Genomic DNA, 6,596 nt, shown 5'->3' on the forward strand with positions numbered 1-6,596 from the left:
TGTTGGTGTATGCTCACCGGACAAACTAAACTGTGTGCAACCATGAGCGTGCCCCCTCCAGACTCCAGCACCTCAGAGCTGATAGGTGGCACGCCTACCGCCTGGAAAGCTTTGTGCTTTGTTGTGCAGTGAAGTTCAGCTCTGCTTACCTCCATCTGGTATCTTACACCCCACATTAAAAAGCTTAAAAGGATGTGCTATGGTGACTTTCCCTGAAGTTACTTCAGGTGGGCTTGGTGACTGGTTGGCACCTTGGGCGAGATCTTGTCCCAGGTAGTGTACTCAAATTCTGTAGGTCTCACTTCTAAACCATACAGGATTCTCAGCCGATGTTCCCTTTCTAGAAATGTATTCCACATCATACAACCTAGATTGGTCATAAAAATGTTTTATTTTGTTTTAAATTTTACTTATGAATAGGAGTAGAGATAAAACCCAGGGTTTTGCCTATGCTAGGTGAACACTCCATCACTGTGGTATGTCTCAAACCCAGTATGTGAGTTTCAAAAGCAAATCCCTGTTAAGTCTACAAACAAGATTCTTCTATCTGTGTGAAGACAACAGGGTCATCTGGGATTCCAGTTGGACACATGGGTCAGACCCAGGCTGACACCACACTCCCAGCATGCACCTCGCCTTCTCTGCAACTCTTATTTCATCAGGAACCTTGGGCTACAACTCTCACTGCAACATCTCCCTATGCCTTGGAGAGCCTCTTGGTAAGATTGACACGTCCATCTCATCCATTCTTTGCTTGCTGGAATTGGAATCTCAGAGTGGACTCTAATACTCTGAGGAACATGCTCTAGTTTGGTCACTTAGGATCTATGGCTGGCTTAGGAATAATCTGTTGAATTAAATCCACACAACATGTGTCTACTAACAGCCCAGAGGGCTCGCTCAGCTGTTGCACTCTCATGAGAAGGCATGGTTATAGAACCTTGCATAATGGGAATTCCTTAGTCAACAGACTTTGATATTCATGACTACAAGCCATCTGGTAAAATTCACTCTCACCCTTTGGCTGCAGCTGGTCATTTCTGCAAATAGCGAAAATCCACCTGAAAACACTAAAGGAATCTATGGTAGACATCTGGAAGCCAGGCCACTCATTCCTTGTGTATCTATATCTTGTTCCATACCTTCAGCTGCTTAGCAATACTTCAGATAGCTGAGCATCCCTCTGCCCCCAACACAGACCAATTTGGCACTAGAAATTCAGAATTGACTAAAATAGTATTTTTATTTCCAATAACCTAATCATGTGCCAACCCTGTAAGTGATCAGCAGGACTGAGGAGCAATGACTTCTGTCTTCCTCCATTCTCTTCTTCAGTCCTCAAATGTCTGAGACTCGAATCTTTCTACTGCCCAATGAGGGTAAGCCTGCTGCTTACCACTCATGCCTTCAGTCTAAGTATTTATTGACATGTAAGAGAGTTCTGCAAGAACCCAGAGTAATGCAGACATGAAACAATGAGGCCAGACAAGGCCCTGGATCTCTATGGAAGCCAACTGGATGTCAGGGTGGGAGATCCTACGAGATGCTAGCCAGGGTCATAGGATTTTTAGGCAATCTTGAGAAAGACATAGAAGCCCTTCCAGAAAAATGTGCCAGCATGGAAGGGAGCTGCCAGACCCCCCTGATGACCCATTTCTGGGAGATGAGAGAGCTCCTGGGCCCCTGAGAGCTGTAGCTGTAGACCTCAGCAGGTGGGGCCACAACCCAAAGAAGAAAGCTTGCCACAAGCCGAGAAGCCACCACCGGGCACAGACGCCCTTCTTCTCCCTGCCCTTCTGAAGATGGCCATGCGTATTTACATCTTATCGTTTCTTCTAGAGAAACGAAAGAGCACCCATCTGGCCAACCACACTCCGCTTCCAGGAAACCGAAATGAGAGCGGATGTTGTCTGTCATGGCTCAGTTTCATTTTTTTTTTGCCTTCCTTTTATGCAAGACTATTTTTGTTATTGTATTCTTGCAAGATACTCTTGAGAGATATTTTCTTTTCTCCCTCCCTATGTTCCTCCTGAATTGTCCAAAGCTTTGACCTGCAGAAGGAGAAGCAGATACTGATGAAACCATTTAGCCATAGGCAAGTTATCTTGCATACTCCCTCACAGCCCTTCAGAATGATGTCTGGAGGGCTCCTGTAAGGCTGTGGCCTTGCACCTTAGGGGACGCTTGACAGTTGCTGAGCCTGCTGTGGGACACAGGGCCTCAAGTGTGTGTCCTTCCCTTCACAGTGCCTGCTTCATGCCTCTACCTCTTCATGCTCTCTTCTCACATGACTCTAATTGTCCTCACAGATTTGTTAGGAGAGCCTGTCTCCTTTTGGAGTTGAGATGAGATTGACAGGTAAGCACTGGTGCCTAAGAGGAGAAGCAGAATAGAACCAAAGAGCTTCCTGACTGCGAAGATTAGACTCCTAAAGGACTTGAACTCTGAAGGCCTTGTGCATCTCTCGCTCGGACCCTGCATTCAAGAGGTAAACACTGATGTCAAGATATGTCCAGGCACTGAGCTGCTGCTGTGTCCTGCAGCACACAGGAAACATGATCCATTTGTTTCCTCATCTTGAGATTTTGAAGTATGATGACTTGTGATTTGCCAAACCCCTGTCAGGATCTTCAATATGCCTGGTAACTCGTTCCTCCAGGGAGATTCAGTCCCCAGCATCCTGTCAAAGATGCACAAATTTACACCACACAGACCCACTAGGGGAGTGACAAGGGCAAAAATGGGTACTTCAGGAAGTTCTCTTGCACATTGCTTATACATTGCTTCAGAGTTCAAGGTCAATCAGCCCACTCCTCCATTTCCTCTTCCTACATATCCACACCCCATTCACCTAGAAGTTTCTTGATTATATGGGCTGTGGGAAGAAATATCCTGGATATTCTAATCCTCAGGGCCAAGGCAAATCATCTACTTCAGGAGAGAGGTTGTCACCTTGAAATGAAGAGCTTATAGAGAATGGTCAAACTCTTAGACTCAAGCTTCTGTCCTTAAACACTCAACTGTGCTCATACCTTCCACAGCCAGGCAAGGCTGTCTAGCTCATGGTTCTGGTTTCATTTCTGTCATTGTGATAAAATATCCCAACAAAAAGCAACTTGAGAGAGGACAGATTTTCCTTTAGTGTACAATTCCAGGCTACAGTCCATCAGTGTAAGTCTAAGATAAGAATGCCAAAAAATTAGTTACATCCACTCAGAGCCAAGAGAGGTGAGCACGTGTGTGCTCTCACTTGTCTATTTTTGCTCTGGTCAAAATGTTGTCTGCTCTTCCATAATTGAGGGCACCCTACCTTTCTTCTCATGAGGGGGAAGGCACAGAGTGAAAGGATTCACTTATGGTGCTGAAGGTATGCATGCAAGAGAGGATTTCAGGAGCAACGGAACACCCACACGCCACCCACCGGACCTTCCTTGAGCAGAGAAAGGAGGCCACCTTCAGTACAGACATCAACATGGATGTCCTTCTGAAGGAGCGATCCTCAGAATGTATTCTGAATCAACTTCTTAAAATAGTTGTGTTTTCCCCATGCAGGGAAACGAATGGGGGGTGGAGGGCCTAGGTCAGCATCTTTCCCCTCAGGGGCCAGTCATCCCATTATCAGTATGTTCTCAAAGGAGTAATATAAAAGTGATCTCTTACCTCAGATCCCACTTTTATGATTGTAACCCACAAAACACTCCCTTCTGAGTGCTCACTGCTCAGACATCTGCTCATTTTAACACCTTACATGTAAGGAAGCCATCATGGTTTGAGGAAGTCACACTTGGGTCAGCAAGTGAGCATTCAAAGCAAGTTCCCATTCGGCACACTATAATTGATGAAATATCTCCTGTCCACACTGAAGGTGTGCACCCCACCCTCACCCCATCCCCGCTTGATGAAGGTACAGTGGGTAGTTTGGAGCTCCATAACTCATAAAATCCATTCTTGTATACCTTTGCACACGAGTGAATTCCTTCATCCTGAGTGTTCTCCCACAAACTCATGAGATGCTTATAGACTAATATGCTTTAAGCTTCAGAGCCTTGTGGCAATGTACTAAGAGAAGGCTCTGTCGCTCATGACTGGCTCAATATGTGACTCTCTGTCTCTCTGTCTCTCTGTCTCTCTGTCTCTCTGTCTCTGTCTCTCTCTCTCTCTCTCTCTGTGTGTGTGTGTGTGTGTGTGTGTGTGTGTGTGTATGTGTGCATGCATGTGAGTGTAAGGCAAGAAACAGACATAAGGTGAGTTCAGTCCGTTGGTCTCCACTTTTTTTTAAGACAAAGTTTCTCATCTCATCTGGAGCTGCACACGTGGTTGACTGATTGGTGGACAGAAGGGATCTATTGACCCCACAGCAAAGCTACAGTTAAAGCAGCAAGATGTCGTTCTCGGCTCCTTATGGGGTGCTGAAGTTCTAAACTCAAGGGCTCACATTCATGTGAGCCAACTCTCTAACAGCTAGGCCACCTCCTCACCCTGTGGTCTGCTTTTCTGTAGATCCAAGGACATCTTCAGACAGGGCTGAAGTGATTTCCCTCGTGAGGCAAGCCTGAAACAAGCAAGACCGTGTGCTGCTATGAAGTGGAGGATGGAGCTTACCAGTGAGAGTTTTTTAAGTGGAAACATCTTATCTTCCGCCCACCATTTTAACCCCAAGGAGCAATGCTGCCAGGGATGGCAACCTTCTTGGTTTGTTTGAAGAAGAGGAAGGCAGCCAAGCCTTCCACAGCCACTCTGTGCTCCAGGTACAGAGCTCTAGAGATTTGTCGTATTAAATACTTTTCAATCCACTGCACCGCCAAGCCCCCTGTGTGACCACAGTGAATAAAGTCTCTGAAGATCTAGAAGGCCAAAGGCAAGCGTGGGAGCATGAGATGGATGCCGAGTGAAAGTCAGAACATGTATCCAGACTCTGGTAGTTCACTGGAAATCATTCTGAAACCTGCTTGCTCTTCCCTCTCACGTAGATATGAGATACACACACACATACACATACTTACATTTGCACACGAAAACACAAGTACAAGTATATATTTTCATTTTCACAAAAATATACAGGCACATACATATGTATTTACAAAGACACATCCACACACAAATATACATAGACATATGTGTATACACAAACACATATACACATCATATTCATATGCATATACAAACATACATATACACACATATAGATGAATATATATTCATATGTATATATATATTAATATATATGCAAACAGTAAACATATACTGACAGACACAGGTATATACACACAGATACACACCCATACAAAGACACATTTAAAAACATAAATGCATATACAGACAGACACTTAGATATATGCACATACACAAGCATTATGTATACATATACACAGACACAGACACACATGCAGACACATGTAGGCACACACACATCTGTATAATGCATAAGACATACACTTATAAAAATACACCCACATACATGTACATATGAACACATAGGCAAAACCAGACATATGTACATATGTTCATGTATACATACAGACACACAAGACTCAAACAGACACCTGCAAACACAGATAAACACATGCACACATGAAGACACACAGACACACTTCTCTGGCAGCACAAGGTTTTTGAGAATTAGAAGTGAAATGACATTTTCTCCTCAGAAGGGACATTCCCTAGCTCTTCTCACAAAGGGAACAAGGACCTTAAACTACATAAGTGTTTTTCCTTTCTGTCTTTCTTCAAGTTACATAGTCAAAGCTGTGCTCAGCTCTTGGTGTCTGGATGACAGCAGACTTGAGTCTAAATAGCTGCAGGGTCTTCAGCTCCTCTCAGAGGCTGTGGAACTGGGACATCACTGAACCTGAAGCTCAGAACTCTCTGGTCCCTTCTCCCCTAGGAGGCAAGAATGACCCTGGCCACCTGGTGAGTGGCTGTTTCTGAGCCTCCTGAGCAAATAAGTGGAGGACAACTCAGAAATCACTTGGTACCAGGAATGCGCTACTGCAATGGCCCAGTTCTTGTTGACCTGAAGGATGGTAATGTCAGAATATGTGACCTGATTAAAGGACACACTACCCTATCAAGATTGAAGCACCTCAGCTAAATTTATGACCTCATTAAAACAAGTCACCTGATCCAAACTGTCTCATTGCTGCCTCTTTGTGGAAGGCCTCCCAGATTCACAGTGGGAGAAAATATACCTTGGTGGCACCTCTCAAGCTAACTATCCTCAAAGGTCCTGGCCATTACTGCCAGTGATGGTGTCCCTGGACACCAAGATGGGTCCTGCCTGGTCATCTGGGCGCATACTCACAGCACTGGTTCAGTGCCAGGCACAAAAAGGCTTCCTATTTATATACCTGCCTACTGAACAGGAGTGTGCAAAGGGTCAAGACTGACCTTTGGGTGATGGGCAGGACCCAGATCTGTCATCTGGTCAGATTTCCTGCCGTTTCTGTAAATGACCTCCCGAGTATCAAGTTCCTAGGAGCACAGCCCATGGCTAAAGCCTATAGGAGCTTCATCCTTTTAGCCCAGGGCATTCTGTGGACCTGCCTAAGGATGGGTCATGTAATCTACCCTTAACCAACTCCATCTTCACTCTTCCT

General features: G+C 45.0%; 1 long non-coding RNA gene across 1 annotated transcript; it reads left to right on the top strand.

Moving 5' to 3' along the window:
- Nucleotides 1-596: 596 nt before the first annotated feature.
- LOC127687844 (uncharacterized) lies at nucleotides 597-5,255 on the top strand. Its single transcript, XR_007978509.1, has 3 exons — nucleotides 597-719; nucleotides 2,310-2,488; nucleotides 4,501-5,255. It is a non-coding gene; the product is annotated as an uncharacterized LOC127687844 (long non-coding RNA).
- The last annotated feature ends 1,341 nt before the right edge of the window (nucleotides 5,256-6,596 follow it).

This window comes from Apodemus sylvaticus, chromosome 6 (genome assembly GCF_947179515.1).
Source record: "Apodemus sylvaticus chromosome 6, mApoSyl1.1, whole genome shotgun sequence".
NCBI lineage: Eukaryota > Metazoa > Chordata > Mammalia > Rodentia > Muridae > Apodemus > Apodemus sylvaticus.